Source organism: Balaenoptera ricei, chromosome 10 (genome assembly GCF_028023285.1).
Source record: "Balaenoptera ricei isolate mBalRic1 chromosome 10, mBalRic1.hap2, whole genome shotgun sequence".
In the NCBI taxonomy this organism is placed as follows: domain Eukaryota; kingdom Metazoa; phylum Chordata; class Mammalia; order Artiodactyla; family Balaenopteridae; genus Balaenoptera; species Balaenoptera ricei.
The window spans coordinates 2,161,933-2,181,174 of NC_082648.1; the positions used below are offsets into that span (position 1 = coordinate 2,161,933).

Here is a 19,242-nt window from a genome sequence, read left to right on the forward strand (position 1 = left end):
GAAAATAAAACGTTTTTGTGTATGCAGAAAGACAAGGGAACAGCAGTGGGTGTAAATTTCAGATTAGTGAACAGTATTTACTGTTGATTAGAATTTTTTTCTTTTCTTAATGGTAAATTACATAATGGTAAGTCTTGAACTCGACAACATCTTAGATTCAGTGAATCTGGTATCTCATTGGTTACCTCATGAGGTTATTATAAAGTGTAAGGATTAAATGAGTCAATACCTATCTGGAAACTGCTTAGAACAGGGCCTGGTGCAAAGTTAGCACTGTGTGAGTACTATTGTTATTATATTTTTATATACTTAGACACAGTTGATTTCAACAGTTGCAGCCTCTAATCTAGCTTCTAATGGGGTGCCATAAGCAGTAAGGTTATGGAGATTGCAAAAGGACAATTAGGGGTTTCCCCAAGGTGAAAATATAGCCTTGGGAATTTGGAATCGATGCCACTGAAGTTGAGGAAAGCCTCTGACAATACAGGAAGTTCTTGTAGAACCAGACTCTTTAAACTCTTCTCAGTGAGACTGAATGCAAATGAAAAGACTCTGGAAATAAAAAATCAAGGTTATGGTGGCAGCACCAGCCTTCTCTCTCTCTCTTACTCTCAACAGTTTCTGTGCTGACCCACATTCCCATCTGCCACGTCACAGCCTGGCAGGAGTTCCACCATTCTGAAGATAAATCACTTATAAAAGACTCACTTTCATTTTGAACGCTGACTGAGTCTACAGCAACAGGAGGAGGGCCAATGCTTCTCCAAACTTCCTTGCCTGCCACTGCCTCAACTCCAGCAAGACTAACTTTTCCCAGGGAGTAGATTAGTTGGGGAAAGGCGTTTTGCACTGAAGCAAGGTAGTTCTGGTCCCAGCTGGCTCCACCTCACAACACTTGTTTGGGTGGGTGGGCTTCGTGGAATGATAATTATTGAAAGAATGCAATATGGAGATTTCCATTTGACAACTGCTACTTGTATTCTCAAAGCCTCTTACTCCCTTGTTAAGAAAAAGACAGTAGAATGTACAGGAAACCAAGGGAAATTGTGTGTATTGATTGGGCTGAGACCCACATCTGTATATTAAATGTCTCCCAGTGTGTCAGCTCCTGCTTTTCAACAAACAATAGTTAGCCAATCAACTATTAAAATGTCACCTGTCTTATTCCAAGCACTATGTTCACTTCTGCCTTAACTTCAGTAGGGTCAAGCAATGGGGGGAAGGCTCTAGGATTTGGGGAAGGTGTTGAGGGTCTAGGGAGACATCCTGCCACCTCTCTCGCTCCAGGATACCAATGGACTACCGAAATGAAGGATCAGTAAGCTCTGAAAGCATTTTAGATTGCTACCCACTCTTCTCCAGATCCCTCCTTTCTGGCTCCAAAAGCATGAAGGTATTCACTCATTACACCAGGTTGACAACCCAGGTAAGAAAGATGGATCAATTTTCCAGTATGGCTGATTTAAGTGTGTGCTTGAAGGCAGATTCACAAAAACAATCAGCAGTACTGGAAAAGCCTAGAATTTGCACACCTCACTGCAGTGTGCTCTAAGTTTATGAAATAATGCCCTTGTTTTGAGGTATGACTCAACCTGACCTGTCTCTACCACAGAGAATGAGGCCCAGGATAAAGTATAATTATAAAATCCTGGAGCATCTTAGAAGGAAGTCATTTGATAAACACCAGGTGTTTTAATATTGCTAATTCAGTCATTGTGAGGAAACTTGCAGAAGCTTCAGGCTGTCGATCTGCTCCAGGGTGTAGGTGGAACTGAAAGCGTGTACCAGGAGAAACAAAGAATGCCTCTGCTGCCATATAAACCATATATTTTTTGTGGTTATAAAAAATAATACCTGCTTAACTAATAAGAACCTGCTATATAAAAAAATAAAAAAATAATAATACCAGCTTATTATGGAGGGATACAAAAATGTGTAAATTTATAGAAAAAATAAAGTCACCTATATTCCCATTGCCCAGAAAAATTTGATGTTTCCTTTTCACCTTAAAAAGATTAGTAGGGACTTCCCTGGTGGTGCAGTGGTTAAGAATCCCCCTGCCAATGCAGGGGACATGGGTTCGAGCCCTGGTCCGGGAAGATCCCACATGCCGCGGAGCAACTAAGCCTGTGCGCCACAACTACTGAGCCTGCGCTCTAGAGCCCGCGAGCCACAACTACTGAGCCCGTGTGCCTAGAGCCCATGCACCCCAACGAAGCGTAGCCCCCACTAGCCGCAACTAGAGAAAGCCCGCATGCAGCAACGAAGACCCAACGCAGCCATAAATAAATAAATAAATTTATTTTTAAAAAAATAGGACAAGGAATATCTGTATACCCTTTACCCAGATATGCCTTACAGTTAACACTTTACTCCATTTGCTTTATCTGTGTTCTATCTATCTATCTATCTATCTATCTATCTATCCATCCATCTATCTATAATTAAAGGGTGAGCTTCATCCATTGTGGCTCTTTAACCCTAAATACTTCAGTGTGTATTTACTAAGGATAAGGGTTTTTCTCCTCTAACATAACCATAGTTGTCAGCTTTATAAATTCATAAGATTACATTGATTTAAGAATTTAATCTATCATCCATATTCCCATGTGATCAACTGAGCCAAAAATGTCCTTTATGGCATTTTTCCCCTCCAGCACAGGATCCAGTCTAGGGCCGGGTACTGCATTTGGTTGTCAAATCTCTTTACCCTCCCTGATCCTGGGACATTTTCATAGCCTTTATCTTTTCTGACACGGACATTTTGAAGAAGGCAGTGTCTACCACCCCTGTGCCTAACACACACTTTTTCCCGTGTAACTGAACGTTCCTCATTCTGCATTTGTCTGATGTTTTTTGTGATTAGACTGAGGTTATGCATTCTCTGCTGGAACGTGGCGAGAGGATGCTCTGTCCTCCTCGGGGTATCGCATCTGGAGACAGTGTCCAGTTTTCCTCACTGGTGATGTTAATTTGATCACCTAGTCAAGGTTTGCCCAATTTCTCCATCGTATTATTACTGTTGTTTTTTTTTTTTTTCCCTTACTCCTTTGCAGTTTATGTCTATGGGGAGACAATTTAGGATCATGCCAGTATTCTCCTCATCCAAATTTCCCCTCAGATTTAACAACCATTGATGATGCTTGCCTGATTCAATCTTTACCACGACAGTTGCCAAATGATAATTTTCCAACTCCAGCACCTCCTCAACATTTGCCAGTTGACCCTTGTCATTCTGCTTTTTTTTTTTTTAATGGGGAAGGACTCATCAATTCTTCTCAGTACAATTTTCCACATATCCAAAAAGTCAGATAATCTCTCAGCACCGTTTTTCCCCCTGTAGACATTCTATCTGGAGCTCTTCGTCCTCTCCTCCACTTCAGACTCGTGGTCCCCTGGCTGCTGCATAGCTGCCTTCCTGAGATTTTCACTTCTTATCATCTAAGGAATTTCATGGCCTTTTTTCTGTGTTGGATCCTGTTTCCTGAATCCTGTGCCTTCCTCTTTCTTAATTTCCTTTTATGTTTTGAAGAGAAGAGACATTCTTCTCTAGCTTTCTGAGAAAAGGTAGGCAACAAGTTAATTTTCTTTGAGCATATGTGTGTCTGAAAATATCTTTACTTATTCATTCACTTTATTGATAATTTGAGTATTGAATTCTAGGTTAGAAGTTATTTTCCCTTGGAATCTTTAGTGTCTTTTAGCTTCTGTTGCTGCGCGGAGGAAGTCCAAATGCAGTCTGATTCCTGATACTTTTGATGTAACCTGATACTTTGTATGTAACATACTTTTTTGGTTTTCATTCCACATATTTTCATTTAAAATATTTCCTCTACCTCTTATGGTATAAAATTTCTCAGTGTAGCTCCTTTTTAATTCATCATTCTGAGCCCTGGGGTGAGACCTTTCAGTATGAAGACCTATGTCTTTCAGGTCTGAAGAGTTTTTTTGTGTTTTCTCTGTGTTAATTTCTTCCAGGTGTTTTCTTATTCTCTCTTTCTGGAATACCTATTTGTCAGATGTTGGACTTGATTGATGCTTTAATTTTCATATTGTTTCTCTTTTATTATCCATCTCTTTGACCAACTTTCTGAGAGATTTTTTTTAACCTTATCTTCCAAACTTATTAGTGAAATTTTCATGTTAGGTATCATATTTTAAATTTCTAAGTGCTTTCTTTATCTAATACATGTTTTTTTCTTAGAGTATACTGTTTTGTGAACCGAATACATATATCTTCTTAGCCTAGAATGTTATTTATGTTTTCTTTGGAAAAATGTTTTTCTGTTTGCCTTCTCTCTTGGGTTCCTTTTTCATTTGTTTTAATAGCTTTTATCTCAAAGATATTCCCTGTGATCCTTTACTGTCTTCATATTTAAGAATGAGGTATTAATCAGCTCATTGGAAGATTTCTGAGCGTATGGAAGTTCTCTGATTTGCCTCATTGTAGGCAAGCTTTTAAAAATTATTTTATTTTAATGAAAAAATTTGAAATTGCAGTAAGATACACATAATATTTACCATCATAATAATTTTCAAGTGTACATTTAAGTGTACATCTCAGTAGTGTTAAGGACATTCACATTGTTGTACAGCCAACCTCCAGCTCTTTTCCTTTTGCAAAATTGAAATTCAATATTCATTAAAAAACAACTGTCCATTTCCCCCTCCCTCCAGCCCCTGGCAACCACTCTTCTACTTTCTGTCTTTATGAATTTGACTACTTTACATATCTCCTATAAGTAGAATCATACTGTGTTTATCTTTTTTGAAAGGCTTCATAATGTCCTCAAGCTTCATCCATATTGTCCCATGTATCAGAATTTACTTCCTTTTTAAGGCTGAATCATAGTCCATTGTGTGTACACACCACATTTTGTTTATCCATCATCTGTCAATGGACACTGGGGTTGCTTCCCCCTTTTGGCTATTGCAGATAATGCTGCTATGGACATGGATGTGCAAATATCTGTGGGTGTGCTATGGACATGGGTGTCTGTAAAGACTCTGCTTTCAATTCTTTTAGGTATATAACTAGAAGTGGAATTGTTGAATCATATGGTAATTCTATTTTTAATTTTTTTGAAGGCCCACAATTGTATTTGCACCATTTTACATTCCTATCTGTAGTGCACACTATTCCAATTTTTATACATCTTTGTCAACATTTGGTATTTTCTGTTCTTAAACAGTAGCCATCCTAATGAGTGTGGGTAAGCTGTTTTAAGTGTATAGTTTTGGGCCCTGCTTTTTCCACAGAAAATGATCTTGAAAATTCTTTTTTCCACGTCAGTAGGGTTTTTTTGTTTGTTTTATTTTTAGGCCATGCGGCATGCAGGCCAACCAGGGATCGAACCTGGGCCCCCTGCATTGGGAGTGTGGAGTCTTAACCACTGGACTACCAGGGAAGTCCCCTCAATAGGCATTTTTTTAAACATGATTTTTAATGGCTGTACTATTTAACAGATTCCATAATGTAACATTTTAATTAGTTTCCAGTAATTTTTCAGGGTATAAATAATGTTGTGCAGAATATTCTTATAAAGAAATTTTTGTGTACATCCCCGATATTTTTCTTAGTTGCTAAGGTCCTACAGGTTGAATTCCTGTATCAGAGGGTATATGTTTTTGATATATATTCCCAGATTGCTTTCCTGAAAGGTTGTATCAATTTGTATTCCTACCAGCAGTATGAAAGTATCATCCACACTGAATATTATCAGACAAAATTATTTCAATGTATGATCATAAATACAAGGTCAGTAAGACTATATACATCAACAGATAACAGTGGTCAACTCTGAGAATAGTTCTGGTTTTGACATATGAGTGGTTATGTAAAACGCTAGATTAATTCTTATTGTTTGTATTTTTCAGTAAGAACATATGTAATAATTATATAAAAATAAATATTTCAATTTCCTAATTTAAAACGGAAATGGTTGAAATTATATACTTATTTTATTTTATTTTATTTATTTTATTTTTATTTTTTAAATTTATTTATTTATTTTTATTTATTTATTTATGGCTGTGTTGTGTCTTCGTTTCTGTGCGAGGGCTTTCTCTAGTTGCGGCAAGCGGGGGCCACTCTTCATCACGGTGCACGGACCTCTCACTATCGCGGCCTCTCTTGTTGCAGAGCACAGGCTCCAGACGCGCAGGCTCAGTAGTTGTGGCTCACGGGCCCAGCTGCTCCGCGGCATGCGGGATCCTCCCAGACCAGGGCTCGAACCCGTGTCCCCTGCATTAGCAGGCACACTCTCAACCACTGCGCCACCAGGGAAGCCCTATTTTATTTTTTTTAATTTTTATTTATTTTTTTTAATTTAAATTATCTATTTCTAAATGACAAGATCGTGTAACTCTAATATGAAATTTTCTCATAACTTTTTCTGAGAGCAGTGCCACTTAAGCAGTGCAAGAAACCTTGAATTTTACCTTCTTTATTGTTTTTAATTTTCTTGATTTAATTTTATTCATTTTTTTTATACAGCAGGTTCTTATTAGTCATCCATTTTATACACATCAGTGTAGACATGTTAATCCCAATCGCCCAATTCATCACACCACCACCGCCACCCCCCTCCCAGCCGCTTTCCCCCCTTTGGTGTCCATACGTTTTTTTCTCTACTTCTGTGTCTCAATTTCTGCTCTGCAAACTGGTTCATCTGTACCATTTTCTAGGTTCCACATATATGCGTTAATATACGATATTTGTTTTTCTCTTTCTGACTTACTTCACTCTGTATGACAGTCTCTAGATGCATCCACGTCTCTACAAATGACCAAATTTTTTTCCTTTTTATGGCTGAGTAATATTCCATTGTATATATGTACCACATCTTCTTTATCCATTCGTCTGTCGATGGGCATTTAGGTTGCTTCCATGACCTGGCTACTGTAAATAGTGCTGCAATGAACATTGGGGTGCCTGTGTCTTTTTGAATTATGGTTTTCTCAGGGTATATGCTCAGTAGTGGGATTGCTGGGTCATATGGTAGTTCTATTTTTAGTTTTTTAAGGAACCTCCATACTGTTCTCCATAGTGGCTGTATCAATTTACATTCCCACTAACAGTGCAAGAGGGTTCCCTTTTCTCCACACCCTCTCCAGCATTTGTTGTTTGTAGATTTTCTGATGATGCCCATTCTAACTGGTGTGAGGTGATACCTCATTGTAGTTTTGATTTGCATTTCTCTAATAATTAGTGATGTTGAGCAGCTTTTCATGTGCTTCTTGGCCATCTGTATGTCTTCTTTGGAGAAATGTCTATTTAGGTCTTCTGCCCATTTTTGGATTGGGTTGTTTGTTTTTTTAATATTGAGCTGCATGAGCTGTTTATATATTTTGGAGTTTAATCCTTTGTCCATTGATTCGTTTGCAAATATTTTCTCCCATTGTGAGGGTTGTCTTTTCTTCTTGTTTATGGTTTCCTTTGCTGTGCAAAAGCTTTGAAGTTTCATTAGGTCCTATTTGTTTACTTTTGTTTTTATTTCCATTACTCTACGAGGTGGATCAAAAAAGATCTTGCTGTGATTTATGTCAAAGAGTGTTCTTACTATGTTTTCCTTGAAGAGTTTTATACTGTCCAGTCTTACATTTAGGTCTCTAATCCATTTTGAGTTTATTTTTGTATATGGTGTTAGGGAGTGTTCTAATTTCATTCTTTTACATGTAGCTGTCCAGTTTTCCTGGCACCACTTATTGAAGAGACTGTCTTTTCTCCATTGTATATCCTTGCCTCCTTTGTCATAGATTAGTTGACCATAGGTGCGTGGGTTTATCTCTGGGCTTTCTATCCTGTTCCACTGATCAATATTTCTGTTTTTGTGCCAGTACCATATTGTCTTGATTACTGTAGCTTTGTAGTATAGTCTGAAGTCAGGGAGTCTGATTCCTCCAGGTCCATTTTTTTCCCTCAAGACTGCTTTGGCTATTCGGGGTCTTTTGTGTCTCCATACAAATTTTAAGATTCTTTGTTCTAGTTCTGTAAAAAATGCCATTGGTAATTTGATAGGAATTGCATTGAATCTGTAGATTGCTTTGGGTCGTATAGTCATTTTCACAATATTGATTCTTCCAATCCAAGAACATGGTATATCTCTCCATCTGTTGGCATCATCTTTAATTTCTTTCATCAGTGTCTTATAGTTTTCTGCATATAGGTCTTTTGTCTCCCTAGGTAGGTTTATTCCTAGGTATTTTATTCTTTTTGTTGCAATGGTAAATGGGAGTGTTTCCTTAATTTCTCTTTCAGATTTTTCATCATTAGTGTATAGGAATGCAAGAGACTTCTGTGCATTAATTTTGTATCCTGCAACTTTACCAGATTCATTGATTAGCTCTAGTAGTTTTCTGGTGGCATCTTTAGGATTCTCTATGTATATTATCATGTCATCTGCAAACAGTGACAGTTTTACTTCCTCTTTTCCAATTTGTATTCCTTTTATTTCTTTTTCTTCTCTGATTGTCGTGGCTAGGACTTCCAAAACTATGTTGAATAATAGTGGTGAGAGTGGACATCCTTGTCTCGTTCCTGATATTAGAGGAAATGCTTTCAGTTTTTCACCATTGAGAATGATGTTTGCTGTGGGTTTGTCATATATGGCCTTTATTATGTTGAAGTAGGTTCCCTCTATGCCCACTTTCTGGAGAGTTTTTATCATAAATGAGTGTTGAATTTTGTCAAAAGCTTTTTCTGCATCTATTGAGATGATCATATGGTTTTTATTCTTCAATTTGTTAATATGGTGTATCACATTGATTGATTTGCGTATATTGAAGAATCCTTGCATCTCTGGGATAAATCCCACTTGATCATGGTGTATGATCCTTTTAATGTGTTGTTGGATTCTGTTTGCCAGTATTTTGTTGAGGATTTTTGCATCTATATTTATATACTTATTTTAATATGTATGCTTTTTGGTTTTATTAAAGTTAAACCTTTTTTCCTATTTATCTTTCTCCTTTTGTGAAATATCCACTCACTTCATTTGTCTATATTTCCTGAGTTGTTAGAACTTTTTATATATGAATTCTCTTCACCATACATGTCAATAATATTTCCCCCTTTTTTCTTGTTTATTTGCTACTTCCAGAAGCTAAAGAAGTTGAATGTAGGTAGCTACATTTATCCATCTTTTACTTCATGATTACTTTATCAGCTTTTATAGTTAGAAAGCTTTTTTCTCCGTTCTGAGGTCGGATATTCATTTGCATATTTTTTTTACTTTGTTTTATGTGTATCTGCGTGTATTTAACATTTCACCCTTGAATTCAGCTGTAATTTATTTTAGTGCATATTTTGATAAGGAATCTAACCCCAAACAGTAACTAAGTGTCCCAGCACCATTTGGAAGCCAACATTCCTTTCTTTACCAAATGCACTGGGGATGGCGGGGGGCGGGGGGTGTTCCCGGGAGGAGTGAGCAGTCAGCCCAGCAGGAAGTGACTTGCCCGGGGCTTTGCTGCTCACATCGGGGTCCGCGCGGCTAGAAGGGCGCCGGGGCAACAGCTGGAAAACGCAGGGACTGATTTTGTCGGAGTTTTCCGCAATCAGCTCGGAGTCGCGATGACAACTTTTTAATCTTGCTTTGCTCGGTGACGTCCCGAGCGCAGGTCGCCACGCAGCGTCTCCCTCGACGCGAGCGCCTGGGAGTCCTGCAGACCCGGGGGCGGGGGTGGGGGGGTGTGCGGGGAGGCGGGCGTGTGGGGCGGTGACGGGCGGGCGTGTGCGGGGCGGTGGGCGTGTGCTGGGCGGGAGCGGGCGCGGCCTGGGCCGGCGGGCTCCTCGGCCTGCGATCCAGGCCGCGCTCTGACGACCGGCCTTAGCAGGATGCAGGGGGAACGGTCCTCTCCCGCAGCAGCCTAGGGGCACTGAGCTGCGCCGAGCGGTCCTGCCGCCCCTCGTCGGGCTCGGGCTGCCGGGCTGGGAGCGCTGAGGGCGGCGCCACGAAGCCGGGCGAGTTCGCCGGCCGCCAGGGGCAGCAGAGATTCCCGGCGGCGCAGGGCCCGCGGGAGCCAAGCGGAGGGAGCGGCGGCACCGAGGTCAGGTTCGCGCTGTTAGCTTGCTTTTGCGGCTCTCGACAGACGGCTCTGCTCCCTCTCCGACTTGACTTGCGACTCCTCTTCCTGTGCCCGGCAGTGGCCCACACGTTTTCGGTCGGACCTTCTTCCGAGGGCCCTTCCGCGCGTTCAAGCAGTTATGGCCCGGGGTAGAGCGGCCTGGACCTTTTCCCCAGCGTCCTCTGCGCGGTCGTGCCGGAGCGCCCTTCTCCGTGTTCAGCCCACCCCAGCCAGGCGCGCTCTCCCGCCCGGACCTTTTCCCCAGCGTCCTCTGCGCGGTCGTGCCGGAGCGCCCTTCTCTGCGTTCAGCCCACCCCAGCCAGGCGCGCTCTCGCGCCCGGACCTTCTTCCCAGCGTCCTCTGCGCGGCCGTGCCCGAGCGCCCTTGCCTGCGTTCAGTTAGGACGGAGCTCCGTGCGCGCGGCGTGGCGGAGGCGCGTGAGTGGGGTCTCCGCCGGGTGGGGAGCTCGTCTTGAGAGTCCCGGCTCAGTGGTCCCAAGCCCAGTGGCGTGTGCTGAACCGCGAGGGCGCTGCGGCCCGAGGGTGCTGGGACGGGCGGGGCGGGGACTGGGCCGCGGGGTAATTGGCGCCCGCGGGCGGGGACGGAGGGTGTCCGCGGCTGGGCCGCCGGGCGGGAGAGGCTGCGGCGGGGAAGGAGTTAACCGTTTAGGAGGAATTTGACAGGTCAGCGCGTCTTCAGCCTTTCTAGACCTTTCTTTAAAAATCGAGAGAGAATTCACATACGACTAAATTCATCCTTCTAAAGAGACCAGTTGAGTGGTTTTTGGTATAGTCAGGTGATTGGGCCGCCATCACCGCTGTCCAATTGGAGAGCGTTTCATCGCCCGGGAAGGAAATCCCGAGCTCGTAGCTGACGCTTCTCCTGTCCCGCTGCCCAGCCCCACCGGGCCGCTTTCTGTCTCTGAGTTTGCGGGGCCAGGATAGTTCACCTCAGTGCAGTCAGACGGCGTTTGTCCTTTCGTGGGCGGCTCCTTGCGCGCGGCACAGCTCCTCGGGGTTCGTCCGCGCTGTAGCAGTGGTCGGCACTCGCCCCTTTTTACGGCCGAATGATAATAGTTCAGCGGAGGGAGAGACCATGTTGTGTTTCTCCGTCAGTCGATGGGCATTTGGGTTTTTTCACCTTTTGGCTTCTGAGACCTTTTGAGGTCTTTTCCTCCACGGAACTCACAGTCGGAGGCACAGTCAACTTAAAACTCTTCTCCCAACATTGAACTCTGGGATCGGATCAGGTAGTGTTGCAGTGGCGTCGGGTCAGCTGTCTTGCAGGAGAGTTTGCCAGGGTTTCTGTCCTCGGCTCAGCACTTGCTCGGCTGTCGGCTGCGGTGGTCACAGGCAGAGAAGCGTCGGTGTGCGGGTGTCATCAGCGATGCCGCCAAGACCTGTTGGCGCGTGATAGGAACCGGGTGGACTCGGAGATGAGCGCATGAAGAAGGTGGCTGAGAGCTGTGGGAGACGTCTGACCTCCGAGCACGCCCAGCTCATCTCCGTTATTTGCGGATGCACGGCCCGGCTAAAACTCCTCGGGAGCAGCCAAGTAGATAGCAGGGCCGACGCGCCCGTCCCCAGCTCAGGTCCAGCAAGGCGTCCCCCTGCCTTCTTGTCTCCGCTCACACTGTAAACCTGCGTCCTTGTTGTGGCATAAAACTGTGGCACAACAGTTTTATGCTTTTCGTTAGTGATTCCACTTTCTTTAACGCATTTTAAAAAATTGAATGAGAGATTCTTTAAATTCTAGAGTTCTTTACAACTTTCAGAAGTACCACTGCCCCGCTCTTGCCCCTCCCTTCTTCCCTCTCCCCACTGGTAACCACTGGTTTGTACTCTATATTTGTAAGTCTGCTTCTTTTTTTGTTTTGTTCACTAGTTTGTTGTGTTTTATAGATTCCACATATAAGTGATATCATACAGTATTTGTCTTTGTCTCTCTGACTTACTTCACTTAGCACAATGCCCTCCAAGTCCATCCATGTTGCTGTGATTTCACGGTTTAGAATGTTCTCCAAGCTTAGTGCTGAAGTGCTGTCTGGTGTTCCTAAGAGCAGGGTGGCTGTGATGTGCCTTACAGAGACACGGCAAGCTTCTCTTAGATGAGCTTTGTTCGGGCCTGAGTTATGTGCTGTTGGCTGTGAGTTCAGTAGTTACGCATCAACAATACATACTAAATAGGGTGCCTTTAATAGAAACAGGCAAAGCAAGCTTTTGTATTGACTGGTCGATGAAAATGTAGTGACTGGAGGCTCGCAGGAACCTAGGCCTGTATTTCTGCTAGGGGTAGTGGCTCGGTATTCGATTATTGAGTGTTCATGGTAACTGTAGAACATGAGTATCATGAATAGTGAGAATGGACTATGTAACCAATTTAATTATTCAAGGGCAGAAAGCCTAGTGGGGATATTGATTCAACTTCTGTGACTTTTAACATTTTTCCACTCAAGGTATTCATTTTTAATAACGTTCTGGCAGTTTTGAAGCGGAGGGGAGCTAAAATAAAGCTAAAATGCTCTTTATTCTGCAAGCTGGGTAGGGACTCTGCTCAGTCCTGGAGATTCGGTAGTTAGTACACGGCCCCGCTGTCCTCCAGCGGCAGAGTGTGGGTTATGCTGTGCTGTGACAAATGTCTAAATGCTATGGGAACATAGGGTTAATTCTGTTGAGAGTGTAGTGAGGTGTGTAAGGCTTCAAGGAAGAGATGACAATTTGAGATCTGTTTCCTTCTTTTTACTTAAATAATTCTTCTTTTTCTACTCTGTTGCTAAATTTTGAAAGAAGTATTACGAACATGAGAGTAGCATGTACATAAATGAAAATAAAGAATTTTGATACCCAGTCCTGTTCATCTTGACCTGCACAGTCAGAACTTCACTGGTCACTGAGCTTGGTCACTTCTGCCTGTGACGCAAATCCAGAGTCCACCCTTTCTCTCCGTGGCTGTTACCTTGGTTGAGCCTCTGTCGTTTCCTCTCTGGACTGTTGTAACATAGACTCCAGCTGCTCTCTCCATCAGTTATTCACTGCTGACACAGACCTTTGATTCTCAGCCTAAAATTTCCATTGCTCTCCCATGTTTACAAACTAAAGTTTTAAGCTTTTAAAGGTGGCTTATTTAACCCTTCATGATAATGCCCTGCCCTGTCTTTAATAAAGATGAGGTCAGACGAAAGAGGAAACTATCCTTATGTAGCGTGCCTTCTTTCCTCTTTACTCTTTCCTTCCTTTCTCCCTCTCTCCGCATGTAATTAGAAACGCTTTTAGGTGATAAGGAAATAGATAAGAATAAAAACATTTTTGCTAATCTTTTTAATATCTTGAATTCATCAGTTTTGTGCTTACAGCCACTATCCTAGCTCAGGCTCTTACCCCTCACCCCCCAAAAGTCTTTATTTATTTATTTTTTTTTTGGTCATATGTTTTTATTTCTTTGGGAAAATACCTATCAGAAGAATTCTTGGGTCATATGGCAAATGCATGTTTAATTTCTGAAGAAATGGTCAGATTTGTTTCCAAAATTATAAAACCATAAAGCTTCTAGAAGAAAATATGGAAGAATATTGTCATGATCTGGAGGTGTGCAAAGGTTTCTTAGACAAGACTCAGAAAGCAATAACCACTGGGGGGAAAAAAAAGATAAATTGGATTACATCAAAATTGAAAACTTCTCATTTAAGATAACTCTAAGAAAATGAATAGGCAAGCTCTGACACCTGTTTGACAAGGAACTGATATCCAAGGTGTATAAAGAACCATTAGGGTTCAAGGCCTGGGACTAATCCTCTGCGGCCTGCTGCTCTAAACTCTGGAATGCTGGCTTCGTCCTCAAGTCATTCTTCTTTCATGAAGGTTACCATGTGTTTATAGCTGAGTAGTTTTATCAGCCTGTTTCCTGCCAGCAGTGTATGAGCATTCTGGTCGCTTCACATCCTTGCCGACTTTTGGTGGTGTCAGTTTTTGTTTTTAGCCATTCTAGTGGGTGTAGAGTGGTATGTCATTATGGTTGGTTTTAATTTTAGTCCTTGATTACTAACGATGTTGAGCCCTTTTTCCTGTGTTTATTGACATTTTTATATCTTCCTTTGTGAAGTGCCTGCTCGAATCTTTTGCCCATTTAAAATTGGGTTAATTGTCTTTTTATTATTGAGTTGTAGGAGTTCTTTATATGTCCTTTTTATATCCTGGATATCAGTCTTTGTGGTTGCCTATTCATTTTCTTAGAGCTGTTTTTGATAAGCAAAGTTTTACATTTTGATGTAGTCATATTTGTCATTTTTTTCTTTTATAATTACTGCTTTCTGAGTCCTAAGTAAGAAATCTTGGCTACCTCCAGGTTGTGACGGTATACTTATGTATTTTCTTGTAGAAATTTTATAGTTTTAGCTTTTATGTTTAGGCCTATGATCCATCTCTAGTTTTTGTGAATGGTGTGAAAATTATTTTGTGAAGAATATTAGATGTTCTTCCCATACAGATTTCCAGTTGTTCCAGCATCATTTGTTGAAAATGCCGTTGTACTGAATTGGTACCTTTGTTGAAATTCAGATGACTGTATACATGGCAGTTGATTTCTGGACTCTTCTGTTCCATTGATCAGTCCTTATGTCAGTACCACCCTGTTTTAATTATAGTAGGTTTTTTTTTTAATAAATAAATAAATACATTTATTCATTTGTTTATTTATTTTTGGCTGCGTTGGGTCTTCGTTGCTGCGTGTGGGCTTTCTCTAATTGCGGCTAGTGGGGGCTACTCTTCATTGCGGTGCACGGGCTTCTCATTGCAGTGGCTTTTCTTGTTGCAGAGCGTGGGCTCTAGGTGCGCGGGCTTCAGTAGTTGTGGTTCGTGGGCTCTAGAGCACAGCCTCAGTAGTTATGGCGCACGGGCTTAGTTGCTCCATGGCATGTAGGATCTTCCCGGACCAGGGCTCGAACCCGTGTCCCCTGCATTGGCAGGTGGATTCTTAACCACTGCGCCACCAGGGAAGCCCTATAGTAAGTCTTGAAGTCGTGCAGTGTAGGTCAACAACTTTGTTGTTTTTCAAGTTTGATTTGGTTAGTTTAGATCCTTTGCATTTTACACATAAATGTTAGAATCATCATCTTACCAGTTTCTAAAAAATGTCTCGTAGGATTATGATTGCAATGGCATTGAATCTTTAGATCAATTTGGGAAGAATTAACATATTAACAGTATTGAGTCTTCAAATGTATGAACGTTGTGCATCTCCTGTTTAATTTAGGTCTTTAATTTCCTCTGGTACTGTTTTATAGTTTGAAGAGGTCTTATGCATTGTTCATTAAAATTACTCCTAAGTATGTTTTTTTAAATCACAGTGGAGCCATCATTCACATTGTTACTCTGTATACAGTGTGCCATTTTTTTCTGACTGCTTTAAGGTTTTCTCTTTATTTTTGTTTTTTAGCATTTTACCTGTCGTGTGTCTAGATGTGATTTCCTTTGTGTTTATCCTGCTTTGAGATTTGCAGATCTTCCTAAATCTATAAACTTATGCCTTTCACCCATTTGGGAAAATTTGAGCCATTATTTAAAAAAATTTTTTATCCGCATTCTCTTTAACCTTTTCGTTTGGGACTTTGATTATATGTGTTAGCCATTTTGATGTTTTCCCCCAGGACCCTGAGGCTCCTTTGTTATTTTCAATCTTTTTTTTTTTCTTCTTCTTCAGATTGTTTAATTTGTTTTGAACTATCTTAAGTTCACTATTGAACTATCTTAAGTTCTTTTTTATATCTAATTTTGCATTTTGTGAACAGGATTGACAGTTTGGGGTGATTTACAAGATTCCTACTTTGAGTATTTCCTATTCTTTTTTTTTTTTAGTAATTTTATTATTTATTTATTTTTTGGCTGCGTTGGGTTTTCGTTGCTGGGTCCCGGCTTTCTCTCTAGTGGTGGCAAGCAGGGGCTACTCTTCGTTGCGGTGCGCAGGCTTCTCATTGCGGTGGCTTCTCTTGTTGTGGAGCATGGGCTCTAGGCGCTTGGGCTTCAGTGGTTACAGCACGCAGGCTCAGTAGTTGTGTCTCGTGGGCTCTAAAGCACAGGCTCAGTAGTTGTGGCGCATGGGCTTAGTTGCTCCGCGGCATGTGAGATCTTCCCGGACCAGAGCTCGAACCCGTGTCCCCAGCATTGGCAGGCGGATTCTTAACCACTGAGCCACCAGGGAAGTCCCCTTATTCTTTTGTAAGCGTAGTGAGTATGTTTCTTTATTAGAAGGCATTTGGGGGGAGATGGTTATATATCCTTTGACTTTTAAATGTTCTCTTGTCGTATAGGATCCTAAATTTCCCCCTTTTTGCCCTTCACAGGACAGTCTCAGAGGGCATCCGTCATTCCTTTTTCCTTCTTCTCAGAAGCCCCGCCTTGCCAGTTCTGCCTCACCGAGTTCTACATACACTTGTCTCTTTCTCCATAGGCTGCACTCATCTCCCAGAATGTTTCGTCGGTATCTTCATACTTAGCGTGGGTCTTTTTCCGGGAGTGATTTTAGTTCTATCTTGGGCTCTCCATCGTCGTCTTCTCCCTTCTATGCATTTCTCTTCCCATCTGGGTCCCACCTTGCTCTCCTCAAAAAGTCGAGATGAGAGTTCGAGATCTATCTCCACCAGAAATTGATATATATATTTTTTTACTTCCAGGCAATTTGAAACTTCCATTTTCAGTCTTCTAATTATGTTAGGAGATACAGGATATTTGTGGTTTTATTTGTTCCTTTTGTTGGTGCATATAGTTTTTGGCAGATGTATTGGGATATTTGGATTTATGTAGCTGCCATAACTTTGGCTATCAGGAAGTCTTTCCTAACATTTTTTTTTTCTTTCCTAACATTTTATTTTGAAAAATTTGAAGCCTCTAGGAAAGTTATACAATGAATGCCTGCATATGCTTCACCTAGATTCATAGGTTTGTTACTTTATCTCTTTCTCTCCCTGTATTTACACATGCACACATTTTATTAGTTGAATGATTTGAGAGTAAGTTGCAGAAAACATGACAGTTTATTCTAATACTTCATCATGTATCTCCTAGTAACAAGTTCATTCTCCTATATGACCATGATAGAGTTATCACACTCAGTATCTGTAACAGTGATACAGAACCATTGTCCAATATGCAGTTCATCATCAGATTTCCCTCATTGCCTTAGTCATGTCCTTTACAGATTTTATTTTTTTTTCTGATCTAAAATCCTATAAAGGGTCACACAGTGTGTTGTCCTGTCTCTTTAGTCTCCTTTAATGTAGAAGAGTTCACTCTCCTTTTTGTTTTGCTTTGTTTTGTTTTTTGAGGCACTGATATTTTTGAAGAGTTCAGGCCTGCTAGATTTCAACTTGTCTGATTATTTCCTCATGATTAGAGTCATGATTAGATTGGTAGAGATGTTGGTGATATTATTATGTTTGACTGCTTGGTTAAGGTGGCTGCCAGATTTCTCCATTGTAAGGGTGTCTTTTGCCCCCCTCCATTTTTTCTCCTAGTGCAAGTAGTTTATTTGGGGACTGACCTCAGGACATACTGGGAGAACAGAGAGGCAGTGAGAAGGGACAGAAAAGGCAATCAACAAAAGGTGCAACCCAAGCTGATTGCACCGGGAACCTGGAGCCAACGCAGAACTCATGGCTTAGCTTATCCCACGGAAGGGGTGAGAAATCTAGGGTCTTTAAACACCAGCTCCTGTCAGTCACTGTTTGAGGGCTGCTCCCAGGCGTCCGTTCTCTGGTACTTGCGGCTCACCCTGAACAGGTGCAGAATGGGCCCGATGCCAAAGCAAGCCCACAGGTAAAGAGATGCAGGTGTTGGCGTGTGGAAGTTAGGCTGGGCGTGCGCTGTTGCGGTGAGAGCTGATGGGATAGTCAGCACAGCACCCCTAGTGTCTGCTAGGCCTGGGGACCCCGGGACCTAGAGCTTGAGGCAAAAGCTTATGTGCTATTATTTTTTAGGAAGTGCAATTCCAGGAAGCAGAAATGAAGGAAAAGGGGATTGAGGAGAGATGGAAGATTAAGTCAGTTCAAGCATGCATTTCCAAGCTGGCCACCCCTTGGTAACAAGGACAGCTGATTGCTTGGTTTCCTTAAGCTGTCTCCCAGGAGGAGGTATAAAGTGCCACACCCCAGGACAGCCACCTAAATGAGGGGAGGAGAGGATTTACTCCTCAGCGCCTTTTTCTCCCTGGTAAAAGGTTTGCCCCGTGGTACATCAACTCCCCCAGATGTGCAGGTTGTGCGTGTGTGGGCATCAGGTGGGTCCTACGGGTTCTCACACCTCAAATGCAGGAGGGAGGCCAAGGGTGGGAGGTAAGAGGCATCCCTGTGAGCAGGAAGTAGGGGCCATAGGGTTGTGCCCGTGTGCTGCTGGTCGGGACCCTCGCGTATGTGGTCCTCCTAATGGCAGCCAGGGTGGAGACAGTGGTCTGAGGCCTCAGAGACAGGCAGGGCCAAGACTTGAGGTCCCGCGTAAGATATGCCTGATACATTGGGAATCTACTTTGGTTTAACAGATACGCATGTACCTACACATAAAACACACATACACAAGCACAGTCATATGTGAAGAAGATAACAGCTATCTGTTGCTGGTGGGGAACCAGCCACATTTTACTTCTTCCCATATTTTTGATATGTTTAAAGCTTTCTACAATAAAGACATTTTAATTTTATAACAGGAAAATGGTTCGTGGACAGTTTTAGAAAGGGAGGCGGAGCAGTGAACGTTTTTTCCAAAGTTAAAACTGGCATAAAGAATAATTCCAGGGCTTCCCTGGTGGCGCAGTGGTTAAGAATCCACCTGCCAATGCAGGGGACATGGGTTCGAGCCCTGGTCCAGGAAGATCCCACATGCCATGGAGCGACTAAGCCCATGCGCCACAACTACTGAGCCTGCGCTCTAGAGCCTGTGAGTCACAACTACTGAAGCCTGTGTGCCTAGAGCCCGTGCTCCGCAACAAGAGAAGCCACCACAATGAGAAGCCCGCGCACTGCAACAAAGAGTAGCCCCTGCTCCCTGCAGCTAGAGAAAGCACGCATGCAGCAACAAAGACCCAATGTGGCCAAAAATTAATTAATTAATTAATTTTTAAAAAAAAAGAATAATTCCATGTTTTAGTCTGTGGGCAGAGACTAGTCCTTTTTTCAATATATTGAATCTTATA

General features: G+C 42.2%; 1 protein-coding gene across 14 annotated transcripts in view; it reads left to right on the plus strand.

Moving 5' to 3' along the window:
- The window catches only part of RAD52 (RAD52 homolog, DNA repair protein), a 76,351-nt gene that overhangs the window by 33,662 nt on the left and 23,447 nt on the right, over positions 1-19,242 (plus strand). For 3 of the 14 annotated variants that reach the window (XM_059935043.1, XM_059935040.1, XM_059935052.1), the window contains exon 1: positions 10,400-10,505. The exons of 2 other annotated variants lie outside the window; for them this stretch is intronic. The gene's annotated coding sequence lies outside the window, so the exon portion shown is untranslated. Of the gene's footprint in view, positions 1-9,818; positions 10,056-10,399; positions 10,506-19,242 lie in introns of those variants that run through there. 9 more of the 14 variants (XM_059935051.1, XM_059935054.1, XM_059935053.1 and 6 more) reach the window with 7 other exon arrangements.